The sequence below is a fragment of the Nymphalis io genome, chromosome 10 (assembly GCF_905147045.1).
Source record: "Nymphalis io chromosome 10, ilAglIoxx1.1, whole genome shotgun sequence".
In the NCBI taxonomy this organism is placed as follows: Eukaryota; Metazoa; Arthropoda; class Insecta; order Lepidoptera; family Nymphalidae; genus Nymphalis; species Nymphalis io.
Window position 1 is genome coordinate 690484 of NC_065897.1, and position 22828 is coordinate 713311.

Sequence of the window (22828 nt, forward strand, 5' to 3'; positions counted from 1 at the left end):
TAAAACTGTCTCACATTTCAATCAGAGCACACTTGCTATCGTATTTTTAAGATTGAAGTCTGTCCTCTTTTATGTAACACCTCACTTAGAACGGGAAACATAGTTTGTTTATGGAATAGCTTCCTCTAAGATAAAAGCGTCTTACAGAGCGCCCAGTTTGGCCTTTGAAGAAACTTTCGATAACAGCAGACGAAATGTTCGCGTTAAAATCAGTCACTTGTCAAACAATGATAGAACTTGTTTGGATTGGTTGATTCAGGCCATTAGATTGTTCTATAAATACACCGAACGAACAAAACGATTTAATCGTTGAATTGTTACAAAAAACCCGACTAGGGAATAAACAATTTCACAAATTGACCAATAGAATTGTCTATCAATGCAAAACTCGTACTAACAATTATTCGTTATTTATATAGTATTTTATATCTGTATTGCGTTATAAAATGTCTAAAATAAAAGATTAGCTTGCATATTTAATGACCTAGTAAAATAAGTAACAGCTATCCAAAGATCTCAATACATGGTATTTTACGATTGAAGTATAATTTTGTCATAATGTATCTAGTCTTCGCTTTGTGAGTTGAGGTTTTATGTATTATTTCTTCCTGTATTTACATTATAGACAATATTTATCAAATAAAGCAATACGAACACATTATAATATACAGAACTAAATTGTCCTTAAGCTTAAAAAAACCGTTCAAACTTTAATATTTTTAAATATTTGTAACAACTTCTTTGAATAACAAAATATTCTCAATATTTCTACTAAATCTATTTTAAATATTCCTTTACCTCAAAGATACTTTATAAAACATCCGTGTCGTCACTATCCGGACTGGAAAGGAAGTGCTTACGTAAAAGTTTTTTAGAAATTGGTTTTATTTTATCTATTTAAATGATTATATTTTTTTAACTTCAAGTAAATTATAAGATTTGACATATTATCACAAAAAATATACAAACACCGCAACGTATGTCTGTCAAAAACTATCGACGGAATGTTTTATGAGAAAGGTTTAGTTTAGGTATATAATTTATTTAGCTTGTGTTAATTTCCTGAGATACGACGATGATTGTTGTAGATGATAAAAAAATCATGCATTGGGAGCTATAATGGGTGCAACGTGTAAACCAATAAAGCTATATATATATATAGCTTTATTTATTACTATGTACTCGTTTTATGCATCCTTATTCTACTTGTTCAAAGCCGGGATGGATATAAGTAGAGTTGTATCCGATTTTAAGTTAAAAAGAAAAACGACTTATCTGAAACCATTCGAAAGAGTTGTCTGGTTATTCTAAATCTATATTAGAAATCGACAGACAGACCGACGACAGACTATGCAAAGTTTCAAAGCCGAAGAGAAATGTCATTAGTTGAGACTAGTCTATCACGTCCTGCGGTTAGCGAGCTGAATTTTAAAATCATATAATGGAACCGAAAAATACCCACATCGTACGTTTTCAGTTTTATTTTAGTTTAAATATATAATTTAAGAATATATATTTAGTTCGTTTCAATTTGTATTATTTAAAATTAAAAATGTATTTTGATTTCATATTTCAATTTAGCTACTGCAGTATTATTATTAGCAATTTCGTTCCTTTTAAACGATTTTTTTTATGACGTCAGTTTTTAAACTCTTTCCACTTTTGATACAATTATTTGTATCATTAACTAAAACTGATATAAATTTGAAACATAGTGCCTTATAAAACTTCAAATACATTTCAGAACTTCACACGAAAAATATCAATAATATATACAGTATGAATATGTTATCTACTGATCGAATACTAGGGCCAGAATTGAGCTAATTCTATGTAGGGGAATTCTAAAAGAGCAACTATAGTACGTAATTCACGTATTTCACTTAAAAAAAATCCTAAAAATAATTTCAGAGCTTTAAAACTAAATATAGTTTTATGATATACGTAAAGGTTAAGTCGAGGGGCGTCAGTGCATCGACCGTGACCGACACGGCATTGATTACAAAATGTCGACTTATGGCGTAAAAATATATTTACTTTGTTGATATTTTGTCTAGATTATTTGTACAGATTTGTCTGGATTTTTTTTCTTACACCTTGTTGTTTCAGTAAATTAAACAAAAAAACCGATATGGTCTAGAGATTAGGACACGTCAGTTTTCATTTAAGATTTCGCGTTTAAATCTCAAGATCAAGCACTACTGAACGGTCAGTACGGGTAATTTGTCTTTATAATCCTTCATTATTATTCATCTCGTTTTAACTTAATGGTAGGGCTTTGTGCAAAACTAACTCAAACCTTTTTTTGGAAAAACGCGTTTACGCGTTTCCCCAACTTGAAGTGGGGGGGTATGTGGGACTCGCCGGCGCCGAGTATGCGCCGGAATACCCACTAAAAAACCAGCGGTACTCACACCGCATTTTCGAGGGGCGTCACGGGATCGCTTGCGCATACTACCGTGACGCCCCGACGGTTGGCTCGCCTCTGCAGGCCTCCAAATCCTAGGGGGTTCTCAGGGTACAAAGACCCCCTAACCCCGGCAACACTTAGGGCGGAAGGAGAAGATGCGCATAGCGCCGACGCCTTCTCCCCGGTCTTCTTCGGCGAAGCGTGTCAGCGGAGGCCCTCTCCTCACGCTCCCGCTCCGCTGCCTCCTTCTGCGACATGACATTTTCGCAGAAGGAGACCGTCTCCAACCAGCACCTCTCGCTACCAAGCATGGCATTTATCACACTCGGCAGCGAGAGGTCTTCACCGACTAAGGCCGCCAGGGACAAGCGCTGAGGTCACCAAGCGGTACACTCCATCAGAGTGTGGCACGCTGTATCCGAAGGCGCACCACAACTAACCCAAACCTGACACTTCTAACATATTCTACCGCCATATAGCAATATTTAGTATTCTTGTGTTCCGTTTTGAAGGCTAATAAATGAGTCAGTTTAACTACAAACACAATATCACATTTTATTTTCCGAAAATAGTGGTGTGTTGACTATGGAAAGGATGGTTAATATTTTTATATATTACAATGTCCGCCGCCTGGTCTTTTATCATTTCGAATCGCAATCCATTCAGATCATGGAAGGAAGTAAAGAGATCAACCTATCTTTGCACAAACTTGTGTTCTAAAATCTTCCTTGCTATTGACTAATCCTTGAGATGACCCAACCCAACGGCAAAAAATCGGCATGGAAGACATTACTATATTATTTATTGTATCCTAACTACACTAAACAAAATACTTACTTTTATATATTTTTGTTTAGTAAAAATACACTACTTGTATTTTAGAAGACCAACAGGTATATCTACATAAGCACAGTTAAGGAAGCACATACGACTTTTATATGTTTTTATATGACTTCATTAAAAATTCATTCAACTGTATACAGTAATAATAAAACAATGTAGAACGTTTAATCAATTGAATTACAAATTTGAAAATGGAATTTAGAACATTTTGAACCTTATTACACTGTTAATAGGATTTTGAAATTATATTTTAATCGTAATGGTATATTTGTAAGCGATGAGGGGTCCTATTAAGTTGTTTAATCAGATGGGCTTATTATTTTATTGTGAGCCGTGTCGACGGCGCATCCGGTGTTCAATGAACAATGAAATTTTACACCGAGTTGTTTAATCGTGCGTTCATTAAATGTTTTTGTGATAATATTTTGAAAAGTTTTATTTCACGATGACCAGTGAAAAAAATCTAAAGTGGTTTTCTAGTATTTATTTTTAATTTACCTTTTTTTTAGCGTGCTAAGACTCTAAACATAAATCGTTTGCATATGAATAATAAATAAATAAAAAACGTAATTTAGTAAATGAAAATTTCATTAAATTATTGTAATTTGAATTGCATTTTTAAATGATTTTACCATTTAACTTAAATAACTTAATAACTAGGATCTCATCATGGTATATTTCTCTTAAAACATTCAAAAAAAAAAATGAAAAATCAATGAATACGAGACAAATACATTACACGAACTTAAAATAGCGTCGTATAATCTGAAGACTACATAAAAGGGCGACATTAGCTGAAACCGAATACGTTGAACGCATATCTAATTTAGATAGACTTTTAGATAAACAAAACAAATCACAACATAAAAAACGACTTAATATAGCCGCTTTAAGATGCAAATAGCTGTATTAAATTTGCAATTTAGACCTCGATAGTACCACAGAACCATTTAAGTCATAAGAATCAGCGGCAGCGGGTTAGAATGATATCCATTTTTATCATTAACATTATTTTTGAATTAGTTATCGCAGTAATATATCGTATATACCGCTTCGTTAGTGTAGTCGCTTGATATAAGGCCGCAGAACCCGATGTCTTGGGTTCAAGCTCCAGCTCAGGCCACTAAGAAGTTATTGTGTTTTTCTTTCGAGTCTGGAAGTTGGAAGTGTGAACACTCCCGTGACACAAAATACACGTTAAGCCGTTAGTCCTGTACTTGAATAGACCATATATTAATTTTGTTAGTAAGTAAATTTGGCAACTCCTTTCTTTGTCGCACTACCAAAAAATGGAATTCCTTACCAGCTCACGTGTTCCCCTCCTCTTACAACCTGGGTTCCTTCAAACGAGGCGTGAAGAGGCATCTTGCGGGCCGGCGAGGCAGTGTCGGCTAGTACAGAACATTCTTCCCGACTGTACTGGCCGTCGTCGCGTTTGGACTCTACTACCACTTACCATCAGGTGGAGTAGAGTCATTTGCCATCCCGGACATATAAAAAAAAAGTAAACAAATAAATTAAACTCTTGTCCAAAAAACTTAGTAAGTTTTTATTTATTTAAATCATAACTTAAGCCACACACGAGTGTTGGCAAACGACGCGCTCAGAGAACCTTCAGACAATGAAGACGTCCCTATTGTAAAGCACAGATAGGTTTTATGAATCAAGATATTTTAAGCTTTTTATTTACTCCTATGGATCCCTTTTTATTATGAAAATTGTTTAATTTTTACATGAGTCATATTTCCAATAACCGTCTGGTAATGGTTATTTTTAAGATGAATATACAGAAAACGTGCTTATTAGTCAAATATCTCTTATATACCTAATATTACAGCTATCGGTTACTTCCAAGTTTTTATTACTAAGAACATTATAATTATACTTACTTTTTTCGGTTTCGTTTATGCGGGTTGTTGGATGCTCAGCTCGGGTGTAGCAGAATTTCAGTAAAAATTAAACACATTCAGCTTCGAGATGAATTATAAACACAAACCAAGCACACGAAAATCCATAGGTGCTTGCTTGGATTTTAACATGCGATCATTGGTTCAATTAATAACATAGTACCATCAAAAAACAATAGGAGGCACCTGGTGTGCCTCGTGCCTCTCGTCGATGATTGATTACAAAATATACAATTATAAAAGGCATTAATACTGTAATAGTTCAATTCAATTCAATAGATTCGATTCAATAGTTTTAAATTACAGGTATGTTCTGCAAAACTATTAATCATAATGAAATATACATTTGAAACTTACATAAAGGCCAAAAAAAATTACCGTTAGGAAATTACTCATCTGGGCTAAAAGAAAAATGTTCGAATGAGGATAATCTTGCTCAGATAATTCCCACTCAAGTGGCCCGATGTCTTCGCTTAGGAACGCGAGTAACGCCGCGGGGCACGCAAACTGATGGGGACTTAGCGGGGATCTCTTAATTTATCGCTCTGTATTGGTTGTGGTACAAGTCACAGGCGAATAGTGGGATCGTTTTTTTTTATTTTTTAAATATGTACGCTTGACTGTTATCACACCTGATGGAAAGTGATGATACATATGATCTAAGATGGAGCGCGCTTGCCTAGAAGATGCCTATTCACCATAGAATTTTCCCACCACCTACAATATGGGTACATATTGTAGGTGGTGGGAAAAACGGAGGTCGGGAGGGTATTCCAGATCTTAGCGGTGCGTATCAGAAACGAGGAAGTAAATCGTATAAAATATAATATTAATCTCTTTAATATTTGTGAACCACTCGAATACCTTTTCAATTAAATTGAAGTAACAAAAATGAATTCTATAACAATGTGCCACCTTTCAACTTCAGTCGTTTTAATTCATTTTTTTTATAAATGACAAATGTTGCTCCTCTAAAAGCGTGCCATGTGCACCTGATATTAGAAATATAAATAAATTAAAAAACGTGTAAAAATACCAGTTTTTATATTAATACTATGCGTTTATCGATAATTTGTACGACTACTTATAATGACGACCGCATTATATGCATTATCAACAGAGACTTAGTTTATGAAAATACGGCAAAGCATACTATTATAATAAACAAACTTGTGCGCAAGCACGAATGCACCTTTTATTTGTATTCATTTCTACTTTGTCATAGTCTAATGGTCAGCAATCCAACTCAATAGGATAGCAGGAGAGCAGGTTGAGAACTGAGTTTCCGAGGTATGATGCACGATATCGAATCGCCGCGATTAAAGCTAGTCAATACACCAACAAAAGAGTATTTTTTTTATAGAATAGGAAGGTGGATGAGCTAATGGGCCACCTGATGGTAAGTGGTCACCAACGCCCATAGACATTGGCTGAGTAAGAAATGTTAACCATCGCTTACATCACTAATGCGCCACCAACCTTGAGAACTAAGATTTTATGTCCCTTGTGCCTGTAATTACACTGGCTAACTCACCCTTCAAACCGGAACACAACAATACCAAATACTGCTGTTTTGCGGTAGAAAATCTGATGAGTGGGTGGTACCTACCCAGACGGGCTTGCACAAAGCTCTACCACCAGTAGTTAAAAATGAAATATAAAACACATGTTCGCTTATCGTCTTTCGCATAGACTGGACTTTGTCAAAACGTTATCTACGGGCTCATAGTGGGTGAAATAATCTGATTTGTCCATTTGCCGGTCGTAGGACGTTAACAAACGGCTGCAGCTTCGATTAACAGAATTGCTTTTTGTACTTCTGCTATTATTGCTACGTTAATAGGTTAAGAAAAACTTACACCGGTACACTTGAGATATTGGACATTAATCATAGTTAGCGGTGGTTTTTTTTACAAAAAATGCGCTCACCGTTGTTTTCTTTAGACATAGATGTATTCTTTCAATGTATATTTTAATCTATACAAATAATAAAAAATAAAAATTGTGTTTTAAAAGTTACTGCTTCTTTTTAAGTTAATATGGGGATTTGCGAGTTACCAAAACCAAATCACCTTTTTATTTTAGACTATTACAGCAACTTTTAATTTAAATGTTTTATATGTATAATTCAAATAAGTACTATGTAGGTTTAAATAGACTGAAGGATTTTAGTCACAAAACGAATTACTCGCTGGTGAACCTGCGAATTTTGTTAGAGTAATAAAACTCGGACTTGTTGGATGATAGATTTCAGACATAGACTTAGCTGTGGAAGCTTTTTTTAAACATCACTGATAATGATGATCTTAGACCATCATTTCATTCCCAATAGTTGTGACTTTTGTGATTGTAAATAGTACTTATACTAATGATTTATGTCTATGTTTTTACATTAAAGAGATGTTTTTACATCCCTAATTCCAAAAACGTCAATAACGATATTATTTATGTTAGTAAAAAATAAAGTAACAATATGCACTTGTCTCATTGCTGGTCTATTTCTTATGTGTCCTCGGGATATTTTCCTTCACCGTTTTGATGAAATAAATATAAATACAAATATGACATTTGAAGACTCAGCGGTCCTTACCCGGGTTTGAACTGGACACTTTGATTAAAAATCACGTGCTTGAATCGTTTAGAATATAGAGTACAATTTAAAAGCCGAGATGGCCCAGTGGTAAGAACGCGTAAATCTTAACTGATGAACGTGGATTAAAACCCGGACAAGCACCACTGAATTTTCATGTGCTTAATTTGTTATTATAATTCATCTCGTGCTTGACGTTGAAGGAAAACATCGTGAGAAAACTGCATGTGTCGAATTTCACTGAAATTCTGTCACATGTGTATTCCACCGAGCCGCATTGGAGCAGCGTGGTGGAATAAGCTCCAAACCTTCTCCCCAAAAGGGTGAGGAGGCTCGTATAATTTTAATATTAAGATTATTAAACGAAACGAACCCAAAACGATCGATTGCCTGTTTCGTACTCGCTTATATACGTTTATGGCACTTATCGCGTCATCCCGTTGTGTCGCAAATCTGGATGCATTTGTAACCGGTCCCGGATTATCGGAGCACCCCGGGCAAAAACGGGGACCGGACAGTCGACAGACATAAATTTGCACCAATGATTCATGACCATCGACAGTTTTTTCGCTGCGTTAATTACATTGCGAATGGGAGTTGAATGCCTTGATAAAATTAATTGCGTTATTATCATAAACGAGTTCTTTATTATGCCGTAAAATAAAATTCGAAAACTTTCGAGAACATGACATGAATAGAATAGTTCGTTAAGCTGACTCAAACAAAAGTAAAAAAAAAACTAACGGTTGTTTGAAATTTATTCCACCATGCAGCTTCTCATCTAACAAATACTGGTGTGATCACGTATTCTTTCACCGTCGAGCACCAGATGAATTATAAACATGTGCCCGGGTTTGAATCTGTAATATTCATTTAAGTCTGAATCTAACCTCTGCCCTATCGGTTCTTAAGCTGATAACAATCGGGATTATTTGATGCCAGCTAATTCCATCATTGATAAGCACGTGTAAATATACATTCAATTAGCTAAGACTAATGAGTGTCTTCAAACCTCATTGACCTATCATTCATGCGTAGGTAGCTTGTGCATAATCTAAAATAGCTCCAAGCAAGAAACTGAGAGCTATTTAAGTCACGCATTGAGCGAGTCTTTTCTCGCCTTGAGTTTAAATAGCCTGGCGGTCTAATTTCAAAATGTAAGCTCTTAGATGAGCTATTTCAGATATCAAAGTAGTTAACGCTTACAAATGAAAATAATAATAATATTCCAGTACTCGTCTTTTAATCAAATTTGTTATGAGACCGACTCGGGACTTGTACCCAGGGACTTGTACATCTTCATCTGCAGCCTAATATAACTAGACCAATGGGGCAGTTATTGCAGGACTCCATTTGCATTACGGTTTGAAGGGTAAGTAAATCAGTGTAACTACAGGCACAAGGGATATAACATCTCAGTTTCCAAGGTTGGTGGTGCATTGGCGATGACGCATAAGGATTGGTCATTATTTCTTTCCACACCAATGTCTATGGACATTGGTGACCACTTATCATCAGGTGGTCCATATGCTTGTCTGCCTACTTATTCTATAAAAAAAGTACAGGGTTCAAATCCAATGTCAAGCCCATAAAAAAATATTAAATTTCGTCAAAAAGTTCTCAGTAGCAGCTCGGAGTCTGGAAGTTGGAAATGTACACATAACAATGCCTCGGAAAGCACAAAGAGCCTTGATCCTGCGCCTGGACTATTTTCGGTCGTGAGGTCAGAGTGCACCTGTTTGCACACATGCTTGTGCACTATATGTACTACGCAGTTGGCTAGTCTATATTGAGGTTAGCTGTGGCCGAAATCGGTCAGTAACATCGCACATTACCTTTTTTGTTTGATATCCGTACTGACTAAACTACTGCTTGTTTTTAACTTTAACTTGGCCAATTAAAAACATTAATAGACAATACATAAGAGAAGAATATATACAAGGTAAAAAATTAAGAGTATTATTATAGATTTAATTCTAACCAGTATAAAGTATATATTTCATTTGAGACAAATAGTAATTGTAGGACTATTCTGTAAGAATAAACTCGAACCTCAGCGCAGAAAACGGTCGTGAAATGTTAGAAAGTGACATGCGACATTGACCATAATAATCACAAAATTTCAAGAATACACGCATCAAAATAGTATATCACCATAAGTCGGTTGCCGACATTTCACGTGGGAGCTTACAGAATCACACTGTTGAGCTTATTCTCGGTAGAGCATTATATTTCGGAACTTTATATTAATTTAATTGATATTATATATCGAGCTTTATATTAATTTAATCGTTTAATATAACTGCTTAAAATACATATAATAAGCCTATTTGAATAAAGAATATTTTGATTTTCAGTTATATAAGTTCATTAAATACAAAATATTTTATATAAAAATTAAGTAACAGAATACCTTTTGAACTATTATTTTAATTGATAAACAATCGCACGATTAAATGAAAACCATAACAATTTAATATTTGTATTTCAGCCAAAACTATGCAGAGTAATGTCGTGTAAGATAAAGACAATTGATATAAAAGTGCCAAAAGTTTACGTTGCAACACGTAGTACAGGAGGCAATTTCAAATTACCTCCGCTTCACTTGCAACCCTCTGTGCTCTGGACTTTTGACACGAGGCATTTGCGTTGTCATTTTCCTTGTCTCGCCATTTTTATTATTTTCTTTATACTCATTTTGAAATATTTCGTTGACGACATCGTGAAACATGAGAAGAATTATTTAAAGGATTAGTGTAGAGTATTCTAAATATCCCCAAGTTTACACACTGCATATATTAGACCTGCTATCGCTACGTTCAGTAACGAGTATTTTAAATAATATATTATTCTTATGTGATTGTTATCATATAATATTTATGTCAATAGATATCAATTGCCAACTCTTTCTATATATTATAAAAAAATAGATATTAATAAAATTAAATAAATAAATAGGTAATTAAATAGGAATCTTTTTATTTTTTAATAAAAGAGAGAAATGAGAATGAGCTATCATTTTCATTTCTCTTTAATTCAAACTTTCAAAAGCCGTTTGTTTATGTTTTCAGGATGAATAAGTTGGGTCGAAATTAGTTTTTTTTGTTGTTAGTGCAAATAGATAACCGTTTTTTTAATTTTAAGGGCTTTATTTTCGTTTTAACCGAAATTTATGTTTTTTAATCTTATGGTAATATGTAGGCAAGAAAAAAAGAGAAAAATGAAAATGATACTTGCTTGTTTGTTTATGTTTTCAGGATGAGTAAGTTAGGTCGAAATTCATTTTTTTTTTTGTTGTTAAGACAAATAGATAACCGTTCTTTTAATTTTACGCGCTTTATTTTCGTTTTAACCCAAATTTCTGTTTTTTAATCTTATGGTAATATGTAGGCAAGGAAATTCTTCCAAATTATACGTTGGTAATTATATATTATGTTAACATTATTTATTTTTTGTCTCAGGTATGTTACGACAAAATTAGCGAGGGAATCAAACCAACTAAATAATTACTCTCCGTATATTTTAACCAGAGTTTGTATAAGAAAATTAAAATGCACATAGGTATACATATATGATATTATTTAATAGTATTATTAATTGCACATTATATCATCTTTGAAATTACATAAGCACAATTATTTTATTAATTATTGTCATTAGATATTTGTTATATTACCGTTACCTGCCTCTTTGGTCTAATGACTAGCTTATAAGACCATAGGTTTCTAGTTCCTAGGTAGAAATCCCAGGTCATGCTGATAAAAAAATATTTGGTTGTTTTGAAAGAATATTATAAACACCAGCCTGGAGTCTAGACGTTGGACGTGTATACACTCCCGTGCCTCGGATAGATATAGGCTTAAAACCGTTTCAAACTCATGACATCAGCTTCAAAATCTGCATACGCTTGCTCTTACCAAGCAGTTAAAATACAGAAATATCGAATATTTCGTTACTTACATGTAATCCATCTTTATTTCGAAACTGTCGCTACGACACGGCTGATGTTATAAATTGATTGATGCACCATACACATTACACGTGCCCGTGGATTACTAGATTTATGCATTACTCTAGCAGGGAATAAATATTTTTTTTTTAATAATTCGACACCTTCACTTGCTGATAGGGCTTTGTGCAAGCCCGTCTAGCAGGTATCACGAACTCATCACATATTCTACGACATTCTAGTATAGTTGTCAAATCGGATTTGAAGGCTGAGTGGTCACCATCACCCATTAACATTAGTGCTGTATTCCATTTCTTAGAAATAATGAGATAAATAAAAATATTATAAAATTAGTTGCTGTTTCTTACAATATCAGCTGTGCAGAATAATGTGCCAATTAAAATAAATAAATTGTATGAATCAAATTTCTTTATTATTCTATGACATACAAAAAATAAATATTTCAATGTGAAAGTAGACTAAAATATTACGTAAATTATAATTCTGTATCTGGTATACAGTCGACAAAGTACGGTAATCACTCAATTTGACGTTTAAAAAAAGCTCCCTTTTAAAAGGTCCGCCTCATCCCTGGATGTTTCCCGTAATCTGGCGATGGGATTGAGGAGTCAATTAAACTCATCCCTGGACGCGACGTGACGTTATGGGAACTGACAGCTGCCAGCTTTTAAGTATGGGCTAAGTTTCCGTACATTGTTGAATCGTATATACTATTATCATACAAAATATTGTATGATAATAATATATCTTTCTTACGACTGCATAATAAATATAATTTAAATCAACAATTTCAAACTTACCACAATGACAATAATAATAATGATAACATTTAAAGGAAAATCATACATAAAGGCGTATTACCGTAAGACGGTTTTCAAGTAAGAGTTCTTACAGAAAAGCACCGCTGTTTAAATGTTTGTTTGAAAACGCAACAGCTTTAGTCTTAGTTAAGTTACTAATAACACAAGTACAATTTCCTTGAAATATTTATTACTAGATTTCACCCGCGACTTTACATAGTAGGGAGCAGGTATTAGGTATATAAAATAGCTTAAGTCTTTCCTTGTGGGTCAAACTTGCTTCATAACAAATTTTATTTAAATCGGTTCAATGTTTTCATTTCATCATAACAGACAGACAGACAGACTTGATATCTTAAATGCAATCCATCGCATTTATAATATTAGTAAAGATTATTTCACATTGATAACTAACTAAAATCACTTTTATTCTTATTCTATTTTGTAATATTTAAAATAGCATATGTCTCGCGTGATCACCATTCAACTATCAATAGTACTAACGAAATAAATCGACCATTCCCACGAGTCAAACACTATCTTATTACAGGGGCGGTCGCATCTTGCACTCGGTACTCACCCTACCTAATATTACAACTTTTTCGATTACCCATAAATATCAAAATACAATGTAATTTCAACTTTATTTACATCACATAAGAGTGTTATTCTAATCGACTGTCAGCAATATTTTAGAGGTATAAAAATCTGTTACAAGTGTTAGGAATGACGTAGCAGTACATTATAGAGGTCACGTCCCTAAGGCTAAAGGATCATATTAAACGGGCGAATGGACAGGTAAATATTGTAATGAAAGCAAATTTAACTTACTTTAATGCGCCATTGATGCCTGTTGGGGGAAGCTGGGGTCAAGTAGACTGATTATTTGATATTCATATTTCTCCCTCTACTGTTTTCAGAGTCTAATGAAAAGTTAATGATATGTTGCACAGTTTGTCCCACTGCTGGACGAAAGTATCTCCTCTGTTGAAAGAGGTTGGAGCATGGTGGAACCACGCAGCTCTAATTCGATTTGGATCCACGTGTGTGAGATGTCAGATGTTTAAACGAAGCATTCAAGTTTCTTTATTGCGTTTTCCTTCGACTTCGAAAAATATCGCACGGATTTGAACCTGCAAACTTCGATAGATATTCAAGTATTCTGACCTCTGGACCACCAGTTTCCTGCTTACATTTAAACATTATAAAAGATTATATTTTAGAGAAAATCAACATTATAAAAGGTACAAACGTCATTCTTACATGCAGTGAACAAATGAATAAAAAAGGTAACCGCTATTAAAATTCACATAAACGAAATTCAATGATATTTTCTGCTCATTAAAATAGTTCGCTGCATGCAGTAGAAATACGTATTCTTTGTTATGTCACTCTCCGGTTATCGCGTGTCGTTATTCCAGAAACAACCGCTAATTCCATTGAATGTCGCCATTTTATATATTACGGACCGTGTGCCGTGTGTGTGTGATTTGAAAATGCAATAAGGTCAGCAGAGCTATTCTGTAAACACTCACTTCATATCTAACTTTTGAAATAGACTTTATGGAGATATTTTATTTCAATGAGTGTTTATTTATTTATTTATCTATTTACGAAGGGCTAGTGCCCGTGACTTCAACCTCGTGAAAGACGGTTTTATTACATTATATAAATAAAAATGCATTTTCGTGTTTTGTTAATCTTTGTTCATCGCCCACGCTCGTTTTTGATTAATTTATTCAAAGTACAGACGGTTTCTACTGCTTTATTATATGTATAGATTTATTTATATTGTAATCAATAGCGTTGCATATTATTTTTGTACAATGATGAATAATTATAAAACCGCAAACAGATTACACAATATAAAAATCATACGACATAAGTTATGTATAATTAAATATATTATGTTTGTACAAGTGAATGTGTTATTAGGTGTAGAAGTAGTCGGGTCTACTAGTGATAGAGCTTTGTGCAAGCTCATCTGGGTAGGTACCACCCACTCATCAGATATTCTACCGCAAAACAGCAGTACTTGGTATTGTTGTGTTCCAGTTTGAAGGGTGAGTGAGTCAGTGTAATTACAGGCAAGAGGGACATAACATCTTAGTTGCTAAGGTTGGTGATGTAAGCGATAGTTAACATTTCTTACAATGCCAATGTCTATGGGCGTTGGTGACCACTTACCATCAGGTGGCCCATATGCTCGTCCGCCTTCCTTTTCTATAAAAAAAGGAGATTGTAAGTATAGTTTTGCTAACTTTTTGTCATATTCATTTCGCTTGATACAATATTATTAATATTATTTTTATGTTATATTAATTATATTATATTCAATATTCCACTCCGTGAAAAAAAAGGGGTGGCTTACATAAGGCTCTGCCATCATTAATATATACTAGCATTTTAAAGTTGGCTAGTTTATTCTTTATACCAAATATATCATGATTTTCGAGGAAGGTTTTAAGGAGAATAATGTTGTTTTTAGTTAATCCGTTTGAAGGAGGTTATAGTCTGTACAACCTCATGTTACGACTCTAAGGAGCGATACTGCAACCATAAGCGTCAACCAATTTGGCAAACAACACTGGTATTTAGTTAATGAGATGCACATGGTTATATATTAATTCTGTATATGAATCAAACATATAATATAAATATACTTTATATAAGTGTAGTGTTGTTATTGTTGATGTGGAATTACTTACAACTTAAAAGTTCCATTTAAAAGGGACATAATATGCTTTTTATTGCAAATCTTGTTGTTTTAAGTTTTAATTGTGAATCTTATTTACGTAATATATATTTATAAATTTATAATATATATAATTATATTATTTATAAATTTATATATATATAAATTTATATATATATATATATAAATTCGAAACGAATTAAAAAGAACATTAAGAAACAAATAGTAATATTATATTTTATATTATACGAATAAATAAGATTTTAATTGCTTATATATATAATATTATATAAACGAATCTCGACAAAGATACTTTATGTATATATTACGTATGTATATCGCGTGGATTGGGGTATTAGTGATTCGTAACAGCCTGTTAATGTCCCACTGCTGGGCTAAGGCCTCCTCTTGCTTTTTGAGGAGAAAGTTTGGAGCTTATCCCACCACGCTGCTTCAATGCGGGTTGGTAATACACATGTGGCAGAATTTCGGTGAAATTAGACACATGCAGGTTTCTTCACGATATTTTCCTTCACCGTAAAGAACGAGATGAATTATAATCAGAAATCATAAATAAGGCACATGAAAATTCAGTGGTGCTTGCCCGGGTTTAAACCCACGATCATCGGATAAGATTCAAGCGTTCTTACCACTGGGCCATCTCGGCTCCTAGTAATTGTTCGCAGCATAAAAATATAAGGAAGGTTTGTTTGTTGAAAATAACTATAGTAATATTTGTTAGAACCAACAACATAAGCTACAAGATAACAGTAACGCAAGTTTACAGTAAGCTTGTTTAAAAATATATATATCGTATAAATTATAATGTCCTTCAGTCCGATTTCGGTCACGGCGGCGAATCTTGAGAGAAATTAGCCAACTACGCAGGAGATATTATAGTGCCAAGTGTGTGCGCAAACACAGGTGCACTCTCTATTCCCTAACTCTCATAATCCGATGGGAGCAATCCGACACGACCGCAGACCGCAGGACCAACGGCTTTACGTGCTTTCCGAGGCGCAAGAGTGTACTCACTTCCAACTTTCAGACTCCGGGCTGCTACTGAGAATTTTTTGATTGAAAAACCTAATAACTTTTAATCAGACCAACGAGGCAGTCTCTTATAATGTATTATTACAGCAATGAATGTAAAAGGTGTTTGATTCTTCTTATTAATTTAGTTCTTTTGAACCCTTTTTTTACCCTTTTTTATTGACAATGTATCGAATGTCGCTGTGTTCAAAGACTTTTCTAAAAGGAGTTCGAGAAGGAAACGTTAAAGGCATGCAAATGAGGCAGCATCAAATGAGTGGCTCTAAGGGTCTCCCTCTAATTAATAGAGAAAATTGTTTGTCCAAGTTTACCAGCCTTCCTCTAATTACGCCCTTCTGAAATCTTTGGAAAATCACTTGTTTTTTTTTTGTTTAATGATAAACATTAGGTTCGTCAAATTGCCGAATGGCCTAGTGGGTAGAACGTGTGAATCTTCACCGATGATTGTGGGTTCAAATCTGGGCAAGCACCACTAAATTTTCATGTGCTTAATTGTGTTTATAATTAATATCGTGCTTGACGGTGAAGGAAAACATCGTGAGGAAATCTGTATGTATCTAATTTCACTGAAATTCTGCCACATGGGTATTCCACCAACCCTCATTGAAGCAGCGTGGTGGAATAAGCTCCAAATCTTCTCCTCACAAAAAGAGAGGAGGTCTTAGCAAAGCAGTGGGACATTCACAGGCTACTTGCTTGCTTCGTCATAGTATCATGTTTCGTGTTGATTTGTTGATACAATTAAAAAAAAACAGTTTGCATAATCATAACTTGCGAAGCCGATACGGTCCATTCGTTAAAACACGTGACTTTTAACCGAAGATTGTAGGTCAAAACTAGGCAAGATGAACTGATTTTATTGTGCTTAATTTGTGTTTATAATTAATCTCGTGCTCAGCTTTAAACAAAAACGTACATTTGATTATTTCAATACATGTATATTTACCAACCCGCATTGGTATTGCTTAGCAGTGGACCCTCAAAACTGTCACTCATATATAGTATCTACCCGATTACGCCGACTTAAAACAAAAAAGTAGTCGACATACTTGTTGTATTACTATAAAGACTACTTTAATTATAGTCAAATATTTCTAATCTATTCTATCTATCCTGTACAGTATTTACTCTCACTCACATCATTGTACAAACACATACATCGTTCCCCATTAAAGTATCATACAAAAGATGTGGAACTAAAGCGTATATCAGCATTTTAAAATCGCCTGTCGTATCTGGAAAACGCCAGTACATTTTCCGCGGAGTCGATTCCGGCCTACCAGGCGCTCATCGCAAAGCGGAGCTATATTATAGTGGTATGGGAGATGCAATAGATATACCATCTGAAGTTCAGGTCAGTTAGTATCGCGCGGAACGCGGCGGGAGGCGCACGTGTACCGCTATCCAGTTTACCTATCGTGTGTACGGTTCCGTGTAGTGCAGGGTTCATATTTTATTTTAAGTGCTTTTGAATGCATGCGTATATGAGGTTCGTGGGCTTTGATACAATATTTTAATTAAATATTATCGATTTTTTATTTTGACGGTAACATAAAAAAACTTATACATTTTGGAAATATTTATGAAAAATATCAATTGTGTTATAAAGAATTATAATATAAAACAATTACTAATACATGGTCAAATGCAGCAAACATTATAATTATTTATTTAGATAAAAATACGAAACGTGTACGCTTAACAGGCATCTGCCCAGCAGTGGGATACTAAAAGATCTGTCACTTTCTTAATGTAAGTAATAGTACATATAAGCCCGGTGATGCCCAGAATATGTAAAGTAAACCAGTTTTTTTAGGATAAATCCAGAAAAGTAACACTGTGTTTTTCGATTTATCCTTATTTATTTTCTTTTCAACGATCGAATACCTATAAGCTGGTCATTATAAATTAAAAAAAAAAACGAATCCACTTGAAATACAAACGTTCATTAGCTAAATGCCTATCATGAAATTAAAGTTTCACACACAGTATGAAAAAAATACTTGGAAAATTCTCCATTTAAATTCAGACGAAGCTTACTTGAAAACCTTGGTCGCGGTCATAAACGACGTCTTTTATATACCTTAAGTTGTGCCTCTATGGAAATGAAATAAATAAACTTGATTACATTACTATTTAGTAAAACACATTCGGAGTTTATTTAATTACCTGTGAGATCCTAAGAACTATTTTTAAATAGCAGTATTTTTCCTTGCAACGTTGTGAATTGCATTTAGTTCTGCTGTATTAATGTTATAAATTTTAACTACTCAAAATAACAGTTTCAACCAAGTAATATATTATTTATTCTGATATATTCCTTGGAATACAGTTAACTTTTATAAATTTAACTATGGTAACGATATTGTGTTTTAATAAATTATATTGCAATTATTCGGAGACAAATATGAACAAATATATTTTACTCATTTGACGTTTGACTGTAATTAAGACATACATTTATTTACCTAAGAATTATAAACATTGAGGGTTTAAATTGGTATATGGAAATTAAAATTGAAATTAAAAATAGCTACTGTACAAATCATGACCGCGTATACATAGTTTGCATGTGTGAATTAAAAATAAACCCACACCAAAACATACTTTTTGATTAATAGAAAAACGCTGATGTTAATTATAAGTAATTAAAAAGCCTTAACTTTACTATTTTAATACTCAATATATTAATCATATTTAAAGAAACATATTTCACTAAATGCGTTAACAGAACGATTCATTTCCGAGACTGAAAATTAATGTTTTTTTTTTAAATAATTTAAGGGATAATTAGTACACTTGACATGTATATACATATTTACAGTCAAAGATATGTCCTTAGTATGCATACAAAATAAGAATATAGTAAGACCAAAGTCCACATCTGTTGTCATGAAAAGTATTAAGATGCTCAAGTATACGTAAGGCTTTCGAACAAGAGCTTAAAACATACATGTATAAGCTCTGCAAGCTTTAATAATTACAAAGAGCACAGCTTTTTTTAATTATACCATTATACAGTAATACTATGTATTGCCGTCAGTTCGAAGGATGAGTTACCCAGTTTAATTATAACCACATGTGAGAGTTAGCTAGTGTAATTTCGTGAACACGTGATATAAAGTCGCAGATCATGTGAACATCGGCGCATCGGTGGTTGTGATACATACTTATTACAGTACCAGCCTCTATGTGCGAAGGTAATTACTCACCGGCAGAATTTCTATTTTTTGCCTTCCTAAAGTCAATAAAAAAAAGTTTAATATGCAATATCACGCTAAATGTTAATGAATATATATAATACACTTGTTTATTAAATAAAAGAATTGGCAAAATTACCTTAGCGACCTTCTCTTTGTTTGACTTATTTACTTTTGTAATAATATCTCAAGACAAATTGGCTTATGTGTCTATATAAATACATACGTACGTTATCAGTACTCCAGTAATATACCGTATATATGAGATTTTTAAATCGATTTATGAGTCGCATAAGTTTTATTCACTGATGTGCTTTGAAAACAAAATAAAGTCATTATTTGTTTTGAAATAAGTTTGTAGAAATAAATGATATGAAGTCAGAAAATATCTGTTCTACTAAGCAATACCTCCTTAGGTTTGGAACTCGTACATCACAAAAAAACAAAAAACCTTACGAGTTAAATTAGAAATAGCCTGTAAATGTCCCACTGCTGGGCCGAGGCCTCCTTGCGGGTTGGTGAATATACATGTAGCATATTTTCATCCGGCCCATGCAGATTTCCTCATGATGTTCAGCTCATAATATAAATTCTGTAGTACTGCTTGATTTGAACTCGCAACCTTCGATTAAGTTTCACGTGTCCAAGTAACTGGGCTAGTCAGCCCAGGTCATTTTTTTTAACAAATTAAAATTGCTACACTTAAAATATTGTGTTGTAAAAATAATATATTTTTTATTTTATACTAATAGTCTTAAGTTAATATTTTATTTTAACCAACCGTTATATATCTTCTCTAAGTTATTTCGTAATATTAAATTTTAAGTAAGCGCCTTAGTGTCGTATCGCTATGATTTAACATCCAAGCCTTCTACTAAATTCCTAGACAATTTTCTGTGTCTATATTTTATTTAAGTAGAAAATAACGACTCGTTGCTATAGAAAATGTCGGCAGTATAAAGGTTGAGCTAAATGAGAAAATTTTAAGTCGCAAAATTATTATATAAAGATTTTATGTAGGCTGAAAAATTAAACAGAAGAAAGTTTTTTTTTAAATAAAATAAAATACTTAAAATAATATTATTTTATATTAAGTGTTACGATGTCCACGATGTCAAAGTCTACGATGTTAATAAATTAATATGATTTCTAGGATTAATGTAAGAATTTCTTTGCTAATTTTTAAGTGATATATTTTTTAGAATTATGTTTTGTCCAAGTGGAAATTGCGCGCAACCATACAAATTTCAAACAGCAGGCCACAAATACAAAAACATGATATTGGCTTTCATCCTCCTGTCCGATTTTCTTCACGGAAGCATTCTTAACGGAGACTAGAAAACTATGCTAGAGAATTATCTCTGTTTATGTTATTATTTAATTATTTAATACCTTGTATAAAGTGCACAACTGTGTGAGCAAACACAGGTGAACGAATCTGATAGAACGCCCGATGAATGGCATTTTGTGCTAATTTATAACTACAGCTAAATTATTAACTCAAAAACTTTTTACTATAAGCTAGTAACTAAATCAATGAATCAATTAATAAAAAAATACTCGCAAACAAAAACTGTTATGTTAAATGCGTATCCATATATGATGTTCAGCATGTAGACAAAGAAAATTCCTCCTTACTGACATAAATTATACAAATATACCAAATTCTTATGATACATTCTACTTAAATAGGCACGCGATACTTAAACAATTTCGTATGAAAATTAGCTTTGATAGAGTCATTCATTCTATAAAATGCCGATAACTTTGTAATAAAATTTGGGCAATTAAACGCACGCTATTATAGCAATTCATTAACGTTTACAAAACAAAACAATAATCCTGTTAACTGTGTATGAATAAGTAACTAATTATTTTAAATAAACATGTCTGATTTCAAATATGGAATCGTTTCTAAAACACTATCGTTTCATTCTTATTAATTTTAAATTGAATAAAGAACGCACTCGACTTCTTTTTTTAATTCGAATTATTTTGTAAATTGAATATTTAAACTTCTTATTATTCTTATTAAATATAAAATGCTAATATAAAAAGGGTTCGTTCATACTATCAACTATACGATGTAAATGCGATCATAATATACGTAATAGCTTGTAGCATTTACGATGTTTAGATCAAAGAACACTTCCACCCTCCGGACCGTAGTAAACGCTATCGTCCTAAAACATACGCTAATGAAATTTATAATCCATAAACGGCGGACCGATGTTTTATAAAGACTAATAATAAAGCTACATAAAAGTACACATCCATAACTACATCATATTCGGTGGTCCAACTCGATTCAAACTAAAACTTGAAATATATTAACGAAAACGTAATCTATGTATAATTTTTTTATATATTTGACATTGAGTTCATAGCGGCGATTTCTTAGCTTAAGTCATAGATGATTATTGAATTATTTTAGCAACTGTTAAACATTTATTGAGTTCAAATTTGTTGCCTCATTGGTCTTGTGGCTAACTTATGCATCTGCTAACTCCAGTCTCAGATTCGCTCTCAGACTACAAAGTTCGTTTTGAATAATGATTACGTTCCTTTCAAAAAATTATATACATTTTATACCATTTTTATGTTCTTTATTTCATAAATAGTAACATTCATTAAGTACTACAAATTGTTTGTACGTATAAAGGATACGCATATTTTATGTACACACTGCAAATAAGATTTTTGATACACATCGAGCATTTCATAGCAACGTTGAAATAATTGGATTTATAAAGAAAGGAAAAGCAAAAAACAGTAAAGATGATTGGAACGTAAGCCTCTACGCAAAAATTTCCGCTGTATTTTGATTAAGATTCGAGACGAACATTCCTAAGAATCGCTTGGAAAACTTGAAGAGAAATGGTCCCTCAAACTCTTTTCACCATAAAGCTAAATTGCTCTTCCGTACAATACTTCTAATTACTGACTTATTTTTTATTTAAAAGGTGCAAGATTTCCTTAGAGACTCGCGGGGGCTTCAAAAATATTCCTGGTATAAAATTTTAATATTGATTTTGTCTTTGCCTGTTTTTAGATACTTCACGACTTATTAATAACCTCTTTTAATTATATCAAGTGAAAACAGAAAAAAGTCTATTAATAGCAGTCTATTGTTTTTCTTTTTTGAGAATAACGGTAAAATATAAAGTCACGTCATACGTACTTTCTTGTACATAGTACAACAATCACACACACAGGTCACATAGAGCTATTTTTCCGTATTCGCCGCCTCATATCTAATTTATACTAATATTCGTTAAGTTATATTCTCTCTCTTTAGTTCACGCAATGGCTTGCTAGAGAGCTGTGTTCACAGGTATGACCTGGTGTCAGGAAATTTGG

General features: G+C 33.2%; 1 protein-coding gene across 2 annotated transcripts in view; it reads left to right on the forward strand.

The window, feature by feature from the left end:
* LOC126771226 (kinesin-like protein CG14535) overlaps positions 1–22828 on the forward strand; it is a 228892-nt gene that overhangs the window by 97305 nt on the left and 108759 nt on the right. Inside the window, exon 1 of one of the 2 annotated variants that reach the window (XM_050490986.1) lies at positions 17720–17757. The exons of the other annotated variant lie outside the window; for it this stretch is intronic. The gene's annotated coding sequence lies outside the window, so the exon portion shown is untranslated. Of the gene's footprint in view, positions 1–17719; positions 17758–22828 lie in introns of those variants that run through there. 2 annotated transcript variants of the gene reach the window in all.